The following is a 22,943-nucleotide window of genomic DNA, read 5'->3' as shown; positions in this document are numbered from 1 at the left end:
ATCATGGATTCTTTTTTGTTTAAATGTTTTTGTTAAAGGGACATTGAATAACAAATCCATCAATGGTTGCCTGCACCCCTTCTAAATCCAAGACAACCAGGGGAGAAAGACGTAACACTACCTCGCACTCTGCAAGGCAGCCAGTCGCCGAGGATGCCTTTGGCGCTGTAAAGTCTTTCTTCCCCTGTTAATAACATGGCCCCCGTGTCTGTCTGCTGTGCGGACCGCAGACTGTGTACACAGCGCTTGCCAGACGGTTCAGATTACATAACATTGCAATGTGCAAATGAGCGCTAAATCTGGAACTTGTGCCTTGGCCTTTTAAGCTGCCAGCATGAAGGAAACACAAACTGGAGTTGAAGAGATAATGGAACTCTCAAGCTCTTCTTTCACGTTTTTTTTAACTTTATTGGGGCTAGATTTTAAATATGGGGTCTTGGTCAAATATTTTGTAAAAGTGTCACACCTTATTTTTTTTGCTCTTTTCAGCGCCTAAATATGTAGGCACTATGAATAGCTCCTCAAAGGAAATTTTGACACCGGCTATTTCTGCAGCTCGCATTCTTGAGACGGTTCACACTTTCTCCCGCATACATGCCCAATGGCGTAATGTAACTGGGTCTTATATAGCTGCCTTCTTGGCGCTAGGTCTTGTAAGAGAGATTAAGTGGTTTGAGTTGGTGGGGTGTTGATGTGTGCAGTTTGGAAGCACTCATTCTCCGCGTGCTAGCAAGATTTGACGATTGTGCCTGGGGCACGTGCAATTTGTGTTGTTGGTTCCATTGCTCCATGAAAGAAATGACTTTGTGGTAATTATTTCGAAATATTACTTTGATTTTATTTTTTAAAGAGGGATCTCACCCAAACACTCTTCTCCCTTCAATACAACCCCTCCTCACCACCTACCTTGTACCCCTCAACCCACAAATACAAACATCATTCCGAAGTAATTTCCAGTAAGTAAATTACCATGAAGTAATTGACTTTGCGGAAACAGCGGGACACCAGTAGGCGAGCCTATAGTTTCGCCAGGCGCCTGGTTGAAGATTCGAGGCAGGGGCTAGTCAGGAGACCAAGTAACTTCTGCGTTTTTATTTGCCGGTTGCGTGTGAAGTGAAAGGGGAAAATATGGCGGATCAGCGAGTGAAGCGGTTGCTCCAGCCTGTCTCTATGGGCACCTGCTCACTGGTATCTGTTTTGAGTAAGTAGTGCCAAAGCCCCTTTCATGCTTATTTGTAGTAGTCTAGCATTACTTATAGGGATGAGGTATGCTCTTGCTTGAGTGGTAGTGTAGCATCTCTTATAGGGATGAGGTATGCTCTTGCTTGGGTGGTAGTCTAGCATCTCTTATAGGGATGAGATTTGCTCTTGCAAAGGTGGTAGTCTAGCATCTCTTATAGGGATGAGGTCTGCTCATGCTTGGGTGGTAGTCTAGCATCTGTTATAGGGATGAGGTATGCTCTTGCTTGGGTGGTAGTCTAGCATCACTTATAGGGATGAAGTATGCTCTTGCTTAGGTGGTAGTCTAGCATCTGTTATAGGGATGAGGTATACTCTTGCTTAGGTGGTAGTCTAGCATCTCTTATAAGGATGAGGTATGCTCTTGCTTGGGTGGTAGTCTAGCATCACTTGAAGAGATGGGGTGTGCTCTTGCTTGGGTGGTAGTCTAGCATCTCTTAAAGGGATGAGGTATGCTCTTGCTTAGGTGGTAGTCTAGCATCACTTATAGGGATGAAGTATGCCCTTGCTTAGGTGGTAATCTAGCATCACTTATGGGGATGAGGTATACTCTTGATTAGGTGGTAGTGTAGCATCTCTTATAGGGATGAGGTATGCTCTTGCTTGTGTGGTAGTCTAGCATCTCTTATAGGGATGAGGTATACTCTTGCTTAAGTGGTAGCGTAGCATCTCTTATAGGATGAGGTATACTCTTGCTTAGGTGGTAGTGTAGCATCACTTATAGGGATGAGGTATGCTCTTGCTTAGGTGGTAGTCTAGCATCACTTATAGGGATGAGGTATACTCTTGCTTAGGTGGTAGTGTAGCATCTCTTATAGGGATGAGGTCTGCTCTTGCTTGTGTGGTAGTCTAGCATCTCTTATAGGGATGAGGTATGCTCTTGCTTGGGTGGTAGTCTAGCATCACTTATAGGGATGAAGTATGCTCTTGCTTAGGTGGTAGTCTAGCATCTGTTATAGGGATGAGGTATGCTCTTGCTTGGGTGGTTGTCTAGCATCACTTATAGGGATGAAGTATGCTCTTGCTTAGGTGGTAGTCTAGCATCTGTTATAGGGCTGAGGTATACTCTTGCTTAGGTGGTAGTCTAGCATCTCTTATAAGGATGAGGTATGCTCTTGCTTGGGTGGTAGTCTAGCATCACTTGAAGAGATGGGGTGTGCTCTTGCTTGGGTGGTAGTCTAGCATCTCTTAAAGGGATGAGGTATGCTCTTGCTTAGGTGGTAGTCTAGCATCACTTATAGGGATGAAGTATGCCCTTGCTTAGGTGGTAATCTAGCATCACTTATGGGGATGAGGTATACTCTTGCTTAGGTGGTAGTGTAGCATCTCTTATAGGGATGAGGTATGCTCTTGCTTGTGTGGTAGTCTAGCATCTCTTATAAGGATGAGGTATACTCTTGCTTAAGTGGTAGCGTAGCATCTCTTATAGGATGAGGTATACTCTTGCTTAGGTGGTAGTGTAGCATCACTTATAGGGATGAGGTATGCTCTTGCTTGGGTGGTAGTCTAGCATCTCTTATAGGGATGAGATTTGCTCTTGCAAAGGTGGTAGTCTAGCATCTCTTATAGGGATGAGGTCTGCTCATGCTTGGGTGGTAGTCTAGCATCTGTTATAGGGATGAGGTATGCGCTTGCTTGGGTGGTAGTCTAGCATCACTTATAGGGATGAAGTATGCTCTTGCTTAGGTGGTAGTCTAGCATCTGTTATAGGGATGAGGTATACTCTTGCTTAGGTGGTAGTCTAGCATCTCTTATAAGGATGAGGTATGCTCTTGCTTGGGTGGTAGTCTAGCATCACTTGAAGAGATGGGGTGTGCTCTTGCTTGGGTGGTAGTCTAGCATCTCTTAAAGGGATGAGGTATGCTCTTGCTTAGGTGGTAGTCTAGCATCACTTATAGGGATGAAGTATGCCCTTGCTTAGGTGGTAATCTAGCATCACTTATGGGGATGAGGTATACTCTTGATTAGGTGGTAGTGTAGCATCTCTTATAGGGATGAGGTATGCTCTTGCTTGTGTGGTAGTCTAGCATCTCTTATAGGGATGAGGTATACTCTTGCTTAAGTGGTAGCGTAGCATCTCTTATAGGATGAGGTATACTCTTGCTTAGGTGGTAGTGTAGCATCACTTATAGGGATGAGGTATGCTCTTGCTTAGGTGGTAGTCTAGCATCACTTATAGGGATGAGGTATACTCTTGCTTAGGTGGTAGTGTAGCATCTCTTATAGGGATGAGGTCTGCTCTTGCTTGTGTGGTAGTCTAGCATCTCTTATAGGGATGAGGTATGCTCTTGCTTGGGTGGTAGTCTAGCATCACTTATAGGGATGAAGTATGCTCTTGCTTAGGTGGTAGTCTAGCATCTGTTATAGGGATGAGGTATGCTCTTGCTTGGGTGGTAGTCTAGCATCACTTATAGGGATGAAGTATGCTCTTGCTTAGGTGGTAGTCTAGCATCTGTTATAGGGCTGAGGTATACTCTTGCTTAGGTGGTAGTCTAGCATCTCTTATAAGGATGAGGTATGCTCTTGCTTGGGTGGTAGTCTAGCATCACTTGAAGAGATGGGGTGTGCTCTTGCTTGGGTGGTAGTCTAGCATCTCTTAAAGGGATGAGGTATGCTCTTGCTTAGGTGGTAGTCTAGCATCACTTATAGGGATGAAGTATGCCCTTGCTTAGGTGGTAATCTAGCATCACTTATGGGGATGAGGTATACTCTTGCTTAGGTGGTAGTGTAGCATCTCTTATAGGGATGAGGTATGCTCTTGCTTGTGTGGTAGTCTAGCATCTCTTATAAGGATGAGGTATACTCTTGCTTAAGTGGTAGCGTAGCATCTCTTATAGGATGAGGTATACTCTTGCTTAGGTGGTAGTGTAGCATCACTTATAGGGATGAGGTATGCTCTTGCTTAGGTGGTAGTCTAGCATCACTTATAGGGATGAGGTATACTCTTGCTTAGGTGGTAGTGTAGCATCTCTTATAGGGATGAGGTCTGCTCTTGCTTGTGTGGTAGTCTAGCATCTCTTATAGGGATGAGGTATGCTCTTGCTTGGGTGGTAGTCTAGCATCTCTTATAGGGATGAGGTCTGCTCTTGCTTGTGTGGTAGTCTAGCATCTCTTATAGGGATGAGGTATGCTCTTGCTTGGGTGGTAGTCTAGCATCTCTTATAGGGATGAGGTATGCTCTTGCTTGGGTGGTAGTCTAGCATCTCTTATAGGGATGAGGTATGCTCTTGCTTGGGTGGTAGTCTAGCATCTCTTATAGGGATGAGGTATGCTCTTGCTTAGGTGGTAGTCTAGCATCACTTGAAGAGATGGGGTGTGCTCTTGCTTATGTGCTAGTCTGCGACCCCCACCATCGGTTTTTGAATAAGCAGTATCAGACCGTGCTTCGGGCCGGGAGGATAGCGCAGGGGCAAAGCTCTCCTCTTGGAAGCAAGATGATGGGAAGCAGCACAGGTTCGATCCCAGGATCCGCGCACTGGTTCGATCCCAGGATCCGCGCACTGGTTCGATCCCAGGATCCGCGCACTGGTTCGATCCCAGGATCCGCGCTTGGAAATCTCTGGGTATTAAGCGTGTTATAAATAACCATTTAAAATTACAATTCCCTTGGTTATTTCTTCAATGATTTTAAGCTAGTGAGTGACTGTGTTGTTCCTCTGTGTCCTTCTTATTCACAATAATAATACCATAAATGCATAATGCCTACACCTAACTGAAAGCATAAGCAGATCCAGTAATCTACACCAGGGAGGGTCCTATGGCATTTCAATGGAAAGAATTACTTAGTTGGAATTTACTTTGTGTACATTACTTCGAATTTTAGTCCGATTTCCTTTTTTCCTTTTTTTGGGGGGTGTTATCCCCACACCTCCCTCCCCCTTCACTACCACCCCATTCCAAACCCCTCCTCACCCGTTTTTACCTCTTAACTCAGGAATACCTACAACAACAAACTAAATTACAGTTGCAATTTAGTTTGTGATAAGACCCCATGGAGATTGTGGGCACCTATTTTATTAACGCCCTACAGTAGAATTAGGGGTACACTCCTTGGATATACAGCTGTTTGTCTAAAGAAAAACACATTGGAAACTTCTACTAGAGAGGGACTGACGCCAGGTGTGATTTCAGGCGAACGACTGTGAAGAGCAGGCACATCTCCCCCTTTGCCTCGGGCATAAGCACCCCAGCTCCTTAGTAAAGGAAAGTGCAGGGGGTCCCTTAGTCGAGCAAAAAAAAAATAGAAGTGGCCCCACACATTGTGATGCAGATACATTCATAAAATGTTGCTGCTGCCTCCTCTCTGCTAATTCTTCTCACTATACCTCTGGCCAGGCAGACATGGATGGTCAGCCCGCATACAAGGAAGTCAGGTTCCTATGGACAGAATAAGAGGCTACGGTGGTGCGGGGGAAAACAGCAGTAAAGTGGCAGTAATTTCGTTACCGCACTGACATAGTGCGATTTATGGCCATGAGGTGGAGGATTTACCTCCTGCAAAAAAGCTGGAGGTAAATCCTCCAGCTTGCTGCTGAAACCTGTCTGATTACTGTGCAGTATTACCGCGCGTGGTAAATCTCTAAAATAATCCTCATGGATCCCTATTGACTCAAAAACGAGGCTAACACCACCATGCCACCACTTGTAATCCAGCAGTAAGTCATTTGGACTGAGCGGCAGTAACAGTCAGCGATTTTGGTGGTAAATTGGTATATTTACCACCGATTTACTGCCAAACAAACAAAGCCTTTCCCCAACACTATTAGCTTCTGCCTGGATGGTTGGGTGAAATGTACACTACTAATGTTGCAAGAAACACTGCACTTTGGAGGCAGGTGCCATCGAGTTTGGATTTTCACACTACTTCAACAGAAGCCCCTGCCCACGTGAAAGTGAACCGTGCCAAGCTCTACAGCTTCGTCAATTCGATGCAGTAACCGACACAACCAAAACCCTTCCTTTCTACCTGGCACCCATAATATTATAAAACCACCCTACATTGCACACTACAACTATCCATTACACAGCAATACGATTACAATGAGCTTTATATTCCACCCGCCAACCCAAAACATCTCCCCCCCCCTAAAAATAAATCCTAAACCATCACATAACACAACACAAATAGGTATACAAAATGCACTTGCCCAAGACAGCAGCTGTGCAGTGGCAATCATCTACGTTATGTTAAAGGTTCTTGTACCGTTCACTGCTGCCACAAGCATGGCCTCTTGGCGGCGCTATGGTGGATCTGCAATGGGAGGGGAATTGGGGGGTTTGCTAGAGGGGAATGAGAGGGAAAAGAGCAAGAGAGCTTTGATGTGGCAGCTCCAGTTCGGAGAAAGCGTCCGCTGAGCGGCGCTGTTTTCAGGTTGGTAGCCGTCATGTGGTGTTGAGGACTGGTGTGTAGGTTTTGGTTTCATGTCTACCAATGAAAAAAGCTCTAACCTCTCAGAGAAGCTTCTCCCCCATCCTGACCTCCGCCCAATATTACTGTACGGCTCCTCGCAAATCAGTGGCATAAAGATCTGGGGGCCCTCCTGCGAGCCATGCTGAAGGGGCCCCCCCAACTCAGAAAAAAATCACAGGTCCCGCCACACTCTGGGCCGGCCTAGAATTCCACGCTTGCGCAATACACACAAACGTGCTGCTGAAGGGGTATGCCGCACACTGCACTTGGAGAAAGATATAAATATGTATTTTAATGCAATATACAGCACACTTTCTGAGAAAAATTGGCTAAAAAGCCACAATGTTTGCTATTGTTGTGTAGGGTAACACCAATCCAATACACGCAAGTCACCAACAGTGCACAGGAACATTAATGCTTTGCTATTAAAAATGCATGCCACTATGAAAACATGTCCAACTGGCTGCACAATGTAGACCAGTGTTGACATGTAATAACATTACAGTAAAGCATGCCAGGCCACATTTAGACATACCTAGACTGGTTGCACCAAAATGCCAGTCGAAGCAATAACACTCAAGAAGAGAGCACACTTTCAAGCCTGTGTCTCTGTGGCCTCTAACAACATGGCCAAACTCTTTAAAATCTGAAGGAACTGGCCAATCCTGTTGCGGTCTCTACCTCTCCTGTTCCCTTAACAGGCCCTCCGTAGGGCTTTAGCCTCTCACTTCTCCGCTAAAACTCAGGACATCCTGTCCACTATCTCCTCTTCCTCTCCCTCTTCCTCTCTCGGCCCCCCTTTGGCCAACTCTACCTTTCCTCCTCCTTTCTCCTCTTTCTCTCTAACAGCTCACAAGTTTTCTAGACAAGTTCCATCTATAGAAGTGTCGTCAAAACAGGTGTTCGCCATCTCCTCCAGAAACATCAGGGACCATATTGACACCCTTGGCCGATTTCTGTAATCATTATTTTCCCACTGGAACGTCCCCTCTCCCAAACTCTTGGAAAAGCTGTCCATCTCCCAGCTTAGTCTCCACACTGAATCTGTTGGTTGTCTCCACGACCATCAGTCTGGCTTAAGAACAGCCAGAGGCACGGAAACTTCTCTCCTGAACACCTGTGAAGATCTGATCTCTAACCTTTATTCCAGCATTGCTTCTGTCCTCATCATCCTTGAACTTTCCTCTGCTTTCGACATGGTCAACAACGCCATCCTGATCAATCGACTCTGTGAGAAAATGGGCATCATGGATCAGGCCCTGGAGTGGCTCACCTACTTCCTCTTGGACCGCCCCTCCCAGGTCCAATTTGGTCCCTTTCTCTCCGCCACCTCTCTCTACCTGTGGTGTTCCCCAGGACTCTAGCCTCTCACCCTGGCTTTTCAAACTCTACTTGGCCCTTTTGGCCCACCTGATCTCTACCTTTTCCTCTAACTTTCGGTGTTATGTGGATGACACTTAGCTTTCCTTCAGGCTCCCCTCAGCCTCCTCTCCTCTCTCGTTCATTCCTGGTGTTATCTTCAACTCCACTCTCTTTCTCTCCTCACATCTCGGACGTCACCAAGAGGTCCCACTACCAGCTGCACCTCCTCAAAGGTACTCTTCCCTTCTCACTTTCCCCAGAAGCTCACTGTTTCCAGAGCCCTGGTTCTCTCTAGGCTGGACGACTGCAACAGCCACTTTCTCAATCTGCCTTCCTCTACTCTCCGGCCTCTGCAACTAATCCAGAACAGGACTGCAAAACTTATCCTTGGCCTCAAGCCCAAGGACCGTATCCCCCCAGCCATGAAATGTCTCCACTGGTTCCCGGTGGCTGCAAGGATCAAGTTCAAGACCCTTTGCATTGTCCAGAAGGCTTTCTGGGGCTGGGATCCACACTACATCCAACGCTCTCTTCCAAAATACCTTTCTTCTCGAGCCCTAAGGGTTAGATGCTTCTCCAGGCAGAGAGTGGGGTTAGATCTCTCTCCTCTGCAGGTGGCTCCCTTTGGAATGGCTTCCCTGCCCCACCCAAACTTGAGCCGGACCACCTGAAGTTCCGGAAGCAGCTCAAAATGTTCCTCTTCTCCTCTGCTTTCTCTCTCTACCTCCTCTGCTGACCTACCTGACCTACCTATCTGCTGTACCAAATGGTTGCTTGGCTACCCTCAGTCTCACTGTGCCAGGCTTTTTCTTGACCAGTCACCCTTGCACTGCCTCTGGGCCTACCACACAGTTAGGGGCTGTAACTGCAACCCTACAGCCCTTTTTCTCCTTGCACTACCCAGAGCCGCGCTGCCCTCACTGCACTTACTCAGAGCATTGCTGCCCGGTTGTCCCCTCCCCTCTCCCTTGCACTTCCCCCCTCCCTTTCCCTTTGCACTTCTTATTCTTGCACTTGCACGATCTGAATGACTCAAGGCCAAGTAAGATAATTTGTCTTGTTCTGCCTCTGTTTTCCTTGCCTTGTCGTGCCTAAAAACACTTGCGTACAGGCGTGTAATACATGACTTATCATGTCATATCATTTCATAATTATATCACAGATGCCTAGAAAAATATACAATGCCGCAGTAAGAAATGGTTAGACTGGAAGAACCCAAATGCCATTCTAGCCAGGTAATTACACTTAGCAGGACTGCTTTATCAGAAATGCCCAGTTAAAAAAAGTCATACCAAACTGAGGAATTACTAGACTGACTGCACAAAAATGCCTCTCAAGCCACTAATACCACATATCATGCCTGCTTAGCATGGACATGGACAACCATTATGATTTATTGCACAATCCCGCCCTCCACACATCCCCTCTCCCTCCCATCCCCTCCCCCAACCTCCAAAATCAGCTCATTCGCCCAGAATTATCTCCACGTCCCTCTTCCTTGTCCCAGTGATAACGTATGAGGCTCCTTGCCTCATAGGTAAGCACTGGGATGAGGAAGAGTGGGACTAGGAGTAATGAAGATTACAGGTAGCCAAATCAGGCATTACCTTCATGTACCACTATCTCATTCCAGTACTTGTGTATGAGGCATACTGCCTCATACACAAGTACTGCCTCACACTGCCTCATACACAAGTACTGGGATGAGGAAGAATAGGGCTGGGAGTAATGCAGATTACCAATAAATACCAATAAGGCATTAAACACAAGTAGAGGTGCAACACCATTGAGCTAACTGGGCTTCAGCACCTCCTCCCCGAAATTGTGGGCTACGTTGACTTGACCTGGCTGACCTACAGAGCAGTTGAACGACACCTGGGTTTCGCTGTTAACAAAGGCCCGGCCCAGCAATTACTAACATACAGCATTTTATTGTTAGTACATGCATTCAAATGCCAAATTAATTAGGCAATTGAAATTGTGATGTGGGTTTACTACTTGCATGCCAGGGGAGAGATTGGAAGGGTAGAGAGGGAACAGGAGACCAGTCATTCTCACAGCAGTCCATAAGTGGGTGCTTTTGGACTGAAAGGAAGGAGAGAGTTAACTGCTGTAACATTGAGGCTGCACTAGAATAGTCTCATTAAAATGCGTAAAGAAGTTAGAAGCCCCCACACAAATATGTTTCCTCCTCCCCCACCACACGTGAAGTTAGCACCTCTCCCAACATTTGAAGGGTTAGCCCCCCTGAAATATAGGTTTTGTTGCGCCCCAGAACACAAGCACACACACCAATTACCATGTATACACAAGCACACCCTAACCATCCATAAATTTAAATGTGCACCCTTTCACCATACAGGCACACCCAGGCATCCACCTGTACATTTAAGTGTGCACCCTTTCACCATACACTAACACAGGCAGACACCTATACATTTAAGTGTGCACCCTATCACCATACACTCACACATACATTTAAGTGTGCACCCTTTCACCATACAGGCACACCAAGGCAGCCACCCATACATTTAAGCGTGCATCCTTTCACCATACACACACACATGCATACCCAGCCACCCATACATTTATGTGCACTCTTTCACCATACACTCACACAAGCACACGTCATGGGGTTGAGGTGAGCCATAATACTTCAAAAATAAATTGTTTCTTTTTGAAGTCACTCTGACTTCATGAAGAAATTATTTCCGTTAAGGACGGAACCATAACGGAAATAATTTCTTTGTGAAGGCAAAGTGACTTAAAAAATAAACTATTTAGTTTTGAAGTCATAGGGCTGCCCCCACCCCATGACATGGAGGCCTCCAGCCTAGGCTCTTCATAACATGGGGTGGGAGTAGCCCCAAGACTTCAAAAAGAAAGTTTCTTTTTGTATTCACTCTGCCTTCATAAAGAAATTATTTCTGTTACACAAATAATTTCTTCATAAATGTAGAGTGAATTCAACAAGAAATTCCCCATTTTTTTAACTCTAAGTGGGGCCCCTCCCAGGACATGTGGTTGCGGGGCCCCCTGCATCGCGGGGGCTGTGGGGGGCCCTATTTCACCAGTGTTGCAGATATCTTTCTCTTCTACCACGCCAGCCGTGTGCTAACTTTGGTTATTCTCTTTAGTACGTGTTCTGAGGACTGTAACACTTCTCTCACCTGTCTACCAAACTGCTCCATGACCTGGAACCAGGTTATAACTTTGCCAAATTCCTGTGACTTTTGTCATGACTTTCTTCACTTGTATGCCGACACTTTCCTCGACACCTCCGCCACTCACACATCCAGCCAGTTCCACTGCATTGTTCCTTGAAAAAATACCTTGTCTAACTTTCACTACTTGATTTAAACTCCACCACCGATCCAACTCCAAACTCCACTTGCACCCATCAGCTGCACAGCCAATCTGTTTCACTTGGCATGGACCATCCAGATTGGGTGATCTAGTTGGCTGTTAGAGCCGTTGCCGTCTCTAAGCAGGGAATTGAGTGCATTGAGTAAGTCTCTGTGTGGCCATTGCACAGCTTTATGCCCCAGGGTCAAAAGTCACAGTCAATTGCGATTTCAAATTAAGAGCCATTTTGGGCAACGCTGCCAGGTATAGCACAGTGGGTAGACCGCTTGCTTTGACATCCGTGCAGAGCCTGCTGACGCAGGTTTGAATCCCAGCAGGGCCAAACTCAGCCTTTCATCCTTCCGAGGCTGATAAATGAGCACCACACACTGTAGCAAATAAGCAGCGCTCAGATACCTGAGGGTTTGTAGCTCTATAAAAAATGCACAAACAAACAAAACAAACAAGAAGCACGGGCGGACGAGTATCCAGTGCAGCAAGCAGAAAGGGAACCTGGTGCAGGTGGCAGCTTTTTTCGTGACTACAAATTCAAAGTAAGTCAGCCCCCCACGTTACCGCAGCTACCCAGCAACAAGACTCTGGCAAAATCCGGAGGCCAGAAATGTATCGGTGTGCTCATTTAAGTTTGGAAGCAAGCCAACGCAGAGCAACAAATGGATACTGAGCATGCATGTAAATGTTTGTTATAAGATAAGACAATTATGATGGAATTTTAATTTGATAGTAAAAGCACACAGGGACAATGTTTATAAATACTAACTTAGTTGGAGTAGCGTGCAGGTCTGTACACAAGAACGTTCAAAGAGGCATTTGCTGTTAAAACGGATAGTTCGATAAGGAGAAATAAGACCCGGGCAAGAAGAGTTTTTTGCCTTTCTGGGCACAGAAGCATGAACCATAAACTGTATTATGAACAATTAACTAGATAAAGTGGGCATTTGAGATATTAGCAGGGAACCGGAGCGGGCAGAGGAACACTCGTAGGAGTCTTTTATCTTGACCTACAAAGACACACTGGCCTAGGATGATAAAAAGTTGTTTTCAAGGTCGCAGCACAAGAGTTCCCTAGGACGGGTAACAGCAAAAAAAGTTTAGTCATTTTCTGCAAACCTGTCACAAGGCCCATGCAACTATTTCTTAACAATTTCTGATGTTTACAACCCAAAAATAGGCCACATCATGGGAATACCACTTTTGATAACAAAAGTTGGTTTATTTTGAACAGGGGAAAGCATGGCACCCAAAAGAAAGCCCCAGGAGCCCAAATCAGTGACAAGAAAACCAAAATCACTACACCTCCAGGCAGCAATTCAGGCAGCCGAGCATTATAGATGGGCCTGGGTTAGAGAGCATTTATACTGGATAACAAAGGAAGGGGTGACACCACCAACAGGGGAAGAAGACAGCCCTCCCCCTGCAAAGAAGAGCAAGCAAGACACTCTTGACAAAGGTAACAAAAACAGGAAACTGTCATTATTGTTTGAAAATATGAAAGAGATGCAACAGATGATTTCGGAAATCAGGAACAAGCAACAGGCTCCCATTGAGCCAGAAAGGGCACCAGGCCAGAACATACCCCGGGAACCCAAAATAATTATAGATCCCATAACTCACATAGACCCCCTGGCACCAGCGGCCACGCCAACGGGGCCAGAACCAACAGGGCCTTTAAAGGCATGGGCTACGCTCACCCCTAACAACACAGGCCTGGTAGATACTAACAACAACGCCACCACAGATATTATGATATTTAGCAGTGCACAATTAGAGTTAAAATTGAAATCCTTGGAAACGGAAATACTTAACAGGTACAAGAAATCCTTGGCTTGGAACATCGATATAACAATCAAAGAAGCCATTTAGGCAAAAGAATTCATAGAAATATTCTCACTTATTGAGGCCCAGCGCAAGTGGAAGGATGCTTTCAGAGATCCCAAAAAGATAGAGGACAAGACCACAGCCTGGAACGGCCAAGTAGAACAGAACTGGGACAATTGGTCAAAATCATTTGCCATTTTAGCAACAATTTTTATGGAAAAATTTCCGTGGATGGAATAAAGCTATGAGCATATGCAGATAAAGTCAGAGAGGTAAAAACCGCCCACAAAGGAAAGGGGTGGCTAGCATATGACATAAGATTCAGAAGGAACATGTCGGAAAGACCAGCAATAGAATGGGATAAGGTTCAAAATGATCTATATATTTTGAATGCTGATCCTCCATCAGAGGAGGAAGTTGCCCAAGCAACCGGCAAGACAAACAAAAACCCACAAGGGGGATACAGAAATAATGAAAGTGAAAAACATAGGAACGAAGAGCAGCCCTTTTGGAAAAACCAGCCATGGTGGGCTAGGACAAAAACCTGCGGCCAGAATAAAGCCCACCATGCCTCAAAATCCACTAACCCATGCAGAAGTATGGGAAAAATCAATGCTCATGGAGAAAGGAGTGCTGGTATAAGCATAGCTGTGCCAACTGCAATGGGGACCACCCAGCAAACAGCTGTACCAGATTACCCTAAACAAATACCAAAAAAGAAGAGCAATGAGAACACAAGCCCCCCCAGGTCTGTCAGCAGGCAGAACCCCCATCAACCCAAATAATTTCTGTGGAGCATTGGCAAGCTATCCTGACAAAATAATGAGTGCAGAAATCAGGCGGGGTTTCAAGGAAGGTTTCACTATTACTTTCAAGGGAAAAGGGTATCAGAAAATCCCAAAGAATCTGGTATCAGCTAGGGACAATCCCAAGGTAGTAAGGGAAAAAATAGAGAAAGAACTACGGTTAGGCAGAATTGGAGGCCCCTGGGGAAAAATGCCATTTCCGGACTACTTAGTGTCTCCTCTAGGTTTGGTACCCAAAAAAGAACCCGGGAAGATGAGGCTAATACATCATTTGTCATATCCCAGGGACCACTCCCTCAACGACGGCATTCCCCCACCGAATCAGCAGTCAATTACACACAGTTTCAGGAGGTGTTAAGGCTAATAAAGGACTGCGGCAAGAAAGCCCTTATGGCCAAACTGGATATTGAGTCCGCTTTTAGGTTACTACCAGTCCGTCCAAGCTCACAACAGTGGCTAGGTTTCACTTTTGATAATAAATTCTATGTGGACAGATGCCTCCCCATGGGTTGCGCAGTGTCCTACGCACTATTCGAACAATTCAACTCCTTTTTTCAATGGGCTTTTCGGAAACAAGTACCGGGGGCCAGGGTTGTCCACTACTTGGACGATTTCATGGTGATGGGCCCATCACATTCTGAAGAATGCAATAGGGCACTGAACGAATTAGAAAAAACGGCTGCACAATGGGGCATCCCGTTGGCAGCAGGAAAAACAACCAAGCCATCCACAAATATTACCTTTTTAGGAATAGAGATCGACAGAGTAGGCGGCCTATGCAGAATCCCAAAATTGAAAATAGTTGAACTATTAGGGAAAATCCAAAAGCTAAGCGCAAAGAACAAGGGCACAATAAGGTAAGGGAATTACAATCATTGGCAGGCAGCCTCAATATTGCAGCCAGGATAATTCCACAGGGCAAGGTATTTTCCAGGAGCCTTGAGTTCAAAACCAAAACATGCACCAAACCCCACCTACACATCAGGCTGGGCAGAGAAGTGAAGGAAGATCTATACATATGGGGGAATTTACTCAGAGAATTCAACGGGGCCACACTTTGGCGCACGCCATTCAACACAGGGAACAAAAATGGTCCTCTTCACGGATGCAGCAGGAAGCAAAGGGTTTGGGGCCATACTAGGCACCGAGTGGGTGGCCAGGCAATGGCCCAAGGCTTTGCACACAGCAGGATGGACAAAAAAAATCACTCCTTTGGAAACATTCCCCATCTTGCTAACCATACACATATGAAGCAGGCAGCTGGCTAACACAGAACTCATGGGTTGGTGTGACAATATGGCAGTGGTAGGAATTTTGAACAGAAGAAGCACTAACTGCCATTTGGCGCTCAAAGTACCACGAGCCATCACAACGGTCACACTGCATGAAAATATTTTTGTCAAAGCAAAGCACATCGCTGGAGCAGATGATAACAGCGCTGATGCTTTATCTCGCTTTCAGTGGGCAAGATTGCCTGCATTTTAAGATGTTTCTTTTATTTTGTTTATTTATATACATGAGGAACAATGATCTTTTGAGCACAAAAGAACGTCCAATAGATGAGAAATCAGATTTGACGGGAAGCAGTGAGCTTCTTACAATAGGGTCTGTTTGAGGGGCATTCTGACCAGGTTGCAGAGGGGAGTAAATGGAGCAGTCATCAGGGACAATACATAAGTGTACATGCATAGATTAAGGACAACCAACATTGGACATTTTTAAGTGCAGGTAGGCAGTAGGGCCAGCTGTGCTGGGGATGTGACCACGATGAGGGAAGCGCTAGAGTGGAGGCAGAGGAAGTGAGGGACAGACATTTGAAAGACATTTATGAGGCATAGTAGAACTGAATGGATTGAGCTCTTTACTGACACCAGATGCAGAGCCGGCTCCTGTGAAATAAAACTCTAAATCGGAGCCAGCGATTTGTTTTCATGATTTGCTGCGTGTTCTATTCCGGCCACTCCACACTAGGCTCATGTACTTCATTAACTTTTATTGCTCTTGGATCGCACATTTCTGGAGATTTCACAACTTGGCTTCCAACAAAAGAGAAAGAAATCTTGTTTTAGTTAAATGTCCAAATAATGAAAGAAAATGTTATGTGTTTGCTGTTGTTCAACTCCGGATTATTGGTGCTTCTGATGTCAAGGACAGAAACATAACATTGTAATACTTTTCATCATAATTTTTTTCTTTACATAAGGCCACCATTATTTTACACCTGGTGATGTGCAAAGCCATCTTTGGTCAAGCTTACTTTTAACATGTCATATTGTATTTAGCAGGAAAGACCACCCAAGCAGACAATAATGCATGCCCAAGATGGGGCAGAATCAGAACCACGGGCCATACATTTGGGAAGGGTGCTCATTCCAGGGCACAAAGCCTCTTAGCACCTTGTGCCCACCAAAGAAAATCAGTTGGCTCTGATATTTTAAGAGAGACTTTTAAAATAACAACCAGCCAGCATTTCCATCCATGCATGTCAGGAACACAGCAATTTCCTGGCACGCCTCAATGGTCATGTGCTGTGACACTTGAATTGAATCTTTCTTTTTGCATAATGACTGTCATTTCAAAACATGAATCGGCTTCAGTTTCTTAAGATGTGGAAACTGTTATTCCACTCCTTTTCTGAGCAATTTCCTAAGATGCAAAATAAGTGGTATACAAAGTCTTTTCTCCTTTGTAATGAAGTTAGTGTTTATGTCCAAATGACTGGAATCTAGTCTATATGAGGAGTTAATGACATTATTCCAAGCATTCTTATTGGCTCTTGAAGATTCACAAGCGAGCCTTTGCTTGCTGTACCGGGTCTTCTCTATAAACATAGCAACAGCAGAGACCAGTGGAGGGGCAATCTGTGCTCTCAGCCCAGATGAAAGCTGACAGTACTTGTCCCACTCCTCCCTGTCTGAGCAATGGTTTAACATGGGGTAAAATAAATGCCCTGGGAGGATAGTTCAGGGGCAGTGAGTTTGACTTGGAAGCAAGACAGCACAGAGCAACACAGATTCGAATCCCGGTCCTGCGCATAGAGACTGGTCTCTGGTATTTCTGTATTACCACGTGCTTGCTCAGTATTTTCCCCCCTTACAAAACTTAGATCATCCATGCCGCAATATGTCGAATTCAACCAAAGCTAACGCGTTTTATGGCACAAAGAGGCAAATGAACAAGGTTTCAATTAGGGTAGGAATTGGGCCAGAATAAGACAGAGCTACGCTGTGGTAAAGGTTGTCTTGTCGGATAACCCTTGTGGCCCAATACACAATTCCCCTGTTTTAAGAATTGGCAATATCTGATCTGTAGCCATGGCTGCCACTGCGGGAACCCTCTGCCATCTATGGCTGCCACTTTAGAAGACCAGCGGTACAGAGGGACAAAAGGATTCATTCACCATCTCTGTGTGCAAAACAGCCTACGCCGCACATATGCACACAGGCACAGTCCTCATTGGAATACAGGTCTTGGGATTCACAGAAATGTTTCTGTTAGGGTGATAAATGAAATCAGCAAAGATCCCATTTTCCATCACTAACTCAGAAGGGTTTCATACTTGAATCACTATCACAGACATATTTCAGTTCAAACCTAAAGCTATGCGCTCAATCCCGTGTGCCCAATATCCTCTTTGCTTTTATGCAAATCGCCAGGACTCCGACCCTCCTGCTGGTGCCCACCAACTGCACTTGATTCAGTTTCTTGAGATCTGGCGCAGCATGACCTGGGATGGGGATCTGCCCTCCGACGCCCCCAGAACACTTCGCGATGCCCCCATATTTCCCCTGATGAAAGAAGGGGCCGGGGGTCCTAGGGTAAACTTTGTCCATTTCCAGCTCTGGGGTCACCATGGGGCCAAAGAAAAAAAAAGAAATCAAACCTTTGACATATCTTTGGACACTCACCTGATGCTGCGGGCGGCATAATTCCATATTAATGAGGTTGTAACGTAGGGTGTTATAACAGGGAGGCTGGCTCCCCTCAAAGGACTTGTGGGTCTGCGTCTGAACTGAATGGAGCTACTTCCCTGCCTACTTGAGAAGCTGCACCTGGTGTACATTGTGGACGTCCATGTGCTCTGTCACAAAGCCGAGTGTGACCGATATGACGCAGACACCGAATTAAAGTCTTTAAAGGATTATTAATTCAGGCTGGTGGCCATACATGGTTCCAAGAGCATCAAGGAACGGCCCCTCCTCATCTTCCCCCCTTGATCCTTATAGCTTCCAATCTGCTCCTACACGGGCTCTATCCCCCAAGGGGCGTGGTTACCAGGCCTCAGCTAGATCCCAGTTTCTCCATATCAAGATGGCTTCTTCTGGTTGAAGCCACTCAAGTCGCAAAGTGTTCTGACCCCAACTAGTGAAAATAGGACACAATGCCAATTGATTGTTGCCCTCTAGGCCAAAATTCGAGGTCTGGTGCTATTAACCTGAATCCTAAAAAGTCTCTAGTCCCAACAAAATGATCTTGGCTGCACGAAACAGGTTTCCAGATTAGACAGAAAATCTCTCAGTCCAGGTTCCTTCCCTGGAAGTAGTTCTCAAATTTTAGTCACTAACACTCTGTGGAATGGAACACCCCAGCACTTCTTTCTTGGTTCCAGGTTTCGTCAGTTAGGGCCTTCTGCTGCTTGTCCTGGTTTTGTGGACTTCAGGAACACCCATCCAATGGGGTCTTGGCACGGCACCAATCCAAACCTCCAATATGTCAGAAGGAGGCAGGCCACTTGCACATCATCTCCTGATCATGGAGGTCTGGATCGGCTTCCCAACACTCCATCCTCCTCTTCCTACTGGATGAGTCGGCATGGTGTTATGTTAAAGGTTCTTATACCTCACACTGTCACAAACTGCATGGTACCTTGGTGCTCTGGCGGATCGGTAAGGCGATAAGGTAAGGGGGTGTAAGTTAGCAGAACCGAGCGGAAGAAAGAGCAAGGGGCTGTGGTTATGCTGTTGGCAGCTTCAGTTTGGTTTAAACCGTTGGCTGAGTTTAGGTGTGTTTTTTCGATTGGTCGCCGTTGTATGCTGTTGTGTGAGGCTATCTATGTTTTGTTTTGTTGTTCCGGTGTGGTCAGGTGCGTGCAGTTCGTAGTGGTGTAGAGATGTGGTTGTGTTTAGTTCCGAGTTTGAGCAGTGAATGCCGAAGGGTGAGTTTTTTAGTAGGGTTGGTTAGTGGCGGTACTCTATCCTACCCCCGCTGTTATGATTGACTGTGGCCCGTGTCCCTTCCCCAGTCATATATTCTGGTGTGCTACACTTACCAATGTTGGGTGCAGATCAGTGAGTCGTCAATGGGCTATTCAGTGGTGGTACCTTTCCACCCCAAGCGTTCAGACCAAGTGCTGCCCCTATCCCTGCCCTCTTAGCTCACCCTGGTGTGCAACAACCACCACCACCACCACCATGGGTTCATATGGGACGCTTTCCTATTTCTCTTCTCCTTTCTACTTTCGACTGCATTTCCCTCTATAGTCATCTAGCACCCCATCATCGCTTAGTAACGAGCTTACATTTCCTCCCACTTCAAAGCCCTGTTACCAGGCTTTAAGCATGTCTTCTCCTATTCCCTTTTTGATTCAGACCCTTATTGGCTGTACCTCATCTCCCCTGCATCTCTGTGTTAGTGGGACAAAGCCTTCTCTCCTCCCCAGCATGCTTGAAAATCCAATAATATGAATTCTAACCATCCAATCAGGACGTTGCTAATGTGCTGGGTAAAGGGCCAGAGTGGGGTAGCTCTACAAATGGGAGAGCCGAGCATTTAATGAGTAACTTTACATTAGGCGTGTCACCTTAAAGGCACAGGCTGTGGTTTTTCTGCCTTGTGACAGTCTACTGACACACAACTGGATGTGGTGGGGTAAGTCATGCAATCCTCTCCGCCACACACCTGAGCCCAGCATCAGTGAGCAGGAAGAGGCACAGGGTATCTTTGGCTACCCCGCCCTTCACCCCAAGAGTCAGGAAGGGTTCTTTGTCACAGTAGATTGGTTTGTCTAGTCCAAGAAGATGGGAACATGGCTGTGCTCTTTGCAAAGGTGGCTGATGGAAACACGGTGTGCTGTATAATTGTGCATAGATATCAAGGGCAGGCTAAGGTGGCACCAGAAATACAATTGGCTGATGTCTGGAGACAGTTGATGGTACAGTAAGCCTTTTCCATTGCTGCGGCCAGGCTGTGGAACACCCTCCCACTGCTACTCAAGTCTACTTCTAAACATTTGGCTTTCAGGAAAGCCCCGAAAACAACTCTATTTTAGCTCTCTGTCTACTACTGTTCTTCCTGCTCGGTAGCTTCCTCACCAGCGCCATGATGCCCTTGGGCGACCGTGCGCTTTACAAGTCCAGGTAACATAACAGTATTAGGTCACAAGACCTTTTTTGAAAAAACAAACCAAAAAAAGATCGCTCTAAAAAGACTTCTCTGCGACCGCACAGAGCGGTGTTTCTAAATCGAACTGTCATGCCCCTGCGCACACGAGTGTGCGCAGGCGTTGACAGGCTCTGTGAGCGCCAGTGGTGTTGTCACTGGAGTGAAAGGTGAGTTTTTGTATGTATGTGTCTGTGTGCGTATGTGTGGGGAGGATGCCTGTGCTGAGACAGGAAGGGAGTGGTGGGTGGTTAAATGGGAGGTTCGGGGATTAAGCTCCCCAATTAATGAGAGAATCAGCGGAAGATGGTGGGGGTAGGGTGTGCAGTATTTCATATTTCCGCATTTTAAAGCCAACACAAAAAAATCCCAAAAAACAGTCTTTATTCAGTTCGGGCTTTAAAAAGCAGAAATATGACATAGAACCGATGGTACAACATCGTGCCAATGCGAATCAGACCCATATTCTGCTATGCTAATCCTCCAGAGTCTAAAATATGGAAGAGGTCTAACAGACCCTGCAGCTCATTGCAGTATCAGGTAATATTATCCCCATATATATGGTCGCCGTAAATAATATCGCCGGGAAAAGGTCGTAGAGATATTATATGGGTGACCATATATATGGGGACAGGGTCAAATACATTTTTTTTTTCAAAGTTTGGGGGTGTGGGGGTGTCCCCCGCATGTTCCATGCAATAATGTCGCCACAAAAAAACGGCCATTTTTCAGGGATATTTTTGCATGGCGAGATTTTTGTGGCGACATTATGACATGGAACCCTCATTGCAGTCCCACGCCTCTCATCTCTGAAGTCCATGAGCCTTGGAGACGGTCTTCATCCAGGAATGCAGTAGTTTATTTTAGACATTTTTTACAATTTTTTAAACCCACTCGATTATGAGCTTGTAGACCCATGAACTGTAGAACCACTGTAGAGGAGCAGGTCGACACCTTCTCCCTGGTCTCTGCCCACTTGGCACCATCCTATTGGAATGACAGCCGAAGAGCCACAGTTGGGAACCCATGCATGAATCCTTTCAATATTCCTGTACCACGTCGAGTATATGAGAGACGATATGCACTCTGGCAACCACTTAGAGTGTACACAAAAGCTGACATAGTGGAGGAAAGTTACCAAGAAGGATGCTCTGTGCCGAGCTGTCGAAATGCAGTCATGAACAGAATGGATGTACGTTAAAAAAAAGTCTGATGACAGCAAAAGAATGTCATAAAGATGAAGAACCTATGCTGAAACGATATGAAAATACTTAAGGATGACAATGTAATTGAAGCACTAAGAAAAACATGTACCAAATGATACAGTAATCATGAATACAATGAATAATAAAGTAACTCACTGGTCAACGACGGTAAATAAGCCGAAACACAAGGTAGAAATAACATATAGAAGCTTGCTTATCAGAGGTATATATTCAACATTTAGGATGACCATTAGAAGAAGATGGAGGACGGCTTATGCCAATCAACCCAGCTACCTCAAGATACGAGCCCAGGATCTTAAAGTGAAAAGATGATGAAGAAGTTGTTTTTCCCTTGCAAAATAGAGGAGTACATTGGCCTAGGACCAAGGATGCTATTTTGAGAGATGAAGGCAAAGTACAAAGTCCCACGAGTCCCACGAGCAGTCCATGCCCGAAGAACATATTTCTCAAGATTAGGAGGAACAAGAACGTTTATGGGTGCCAAGTATTGGACAATTAAAAGTGCATAAAGTTTATATGGGATAGAGTGTGAAAGTCTCTAAAGGCCAAGAGGAGCAACTGAACCCAGTGTAATTGAATCAAATAGTGCTGAGTACACTGTCAAAATGTACAAATTTGTGGTCTCTTAACACGTGACGAAGAGCTCGCAAACAAGGGCTATTCATTAGGCTTGAAGCTAAAAAAATGGTGTGCCTACACTTCCTTGAATGTTCCAAGACAGTGCAGACTGGCAAGGTCAATTTTCAAACAGAGGACACTGGCATGAGAGCTACCGATGAGAGAGGGTAGACTAATTGGGAAAACAAGGGGAGAGCTGACGTATCTCCAAGCACCTGGGTTTTGATTTCTATCTATGTACTGCTAGAAAGCCGAATGTCCATGTTTGGATTTGGGTTGCCAACCAATTAGAAAAGCCTGCCATGCACTTTTACATACATATGTTGCAAAGTATTATTCTGCTGCCATATTCTCTGCTGTAATCAGTGTTATACGTATTTAGAAGTAGCTCAGGGAGTGTCTTACAGACAAGGGACCGCTAATGAGAGACGGATATTCATGCATTCTATATGTAGACACGTACCCCTAATTCAATCCCACCCCTCGATAGGTTTTTGTACAATGCCTAGTAGTACGATGTCATGGATGACACATCTAGCATTATATAAACTAAGTATAATCAAAAAGACATTGTGATCCTACATGAATCCATTTGATGAATGACGGCTAACCCTGCTTTCCTTCATTGAGATAAAAGCAGTATTTTACCATCTTCTTTGAGTCTGTCTGGTTATTTGGTCTGAGACATTTTATTGGTAATTCCATCTAGCACAAAGACGC

At 45.5% G+C, this 22,943-nt stretch overlaps 1 protein-coding gene across 4 annotated transcripts in view; it reads right to left on the bottom strand.

Annotated features, from left to right (window-relative positions):
* SMOC1 (SPARC related modular calcium binding 1) overlaps positions 1–22,943 on the bottom strand; it is a 445,428-nt gene that overhangs the window by 42,358 nt on the left and 380,127 nt on the right. The window lies entirely within an intron of this gene.

The sequence above is a fragment of the Ambystoma mexicanum genome, chromosome 14 (assembly GCF_040938575.1).
Source record: "Ambystoma mexicanum isolate Mex_15411 chromosome 14, UKY_AmexF1_1, whole genome shotgun sequence".
NCBI lineage: Eukaryota > Metazoa > Chordata > Amphibia > Caudata > Ambystomatidae > Ambystoma > Ambystoma mexicanum.
Note: the sequence above shows the minus strand (reverse complement) of the source record. Positions and strands in the feature narration are given on the sequence as shown.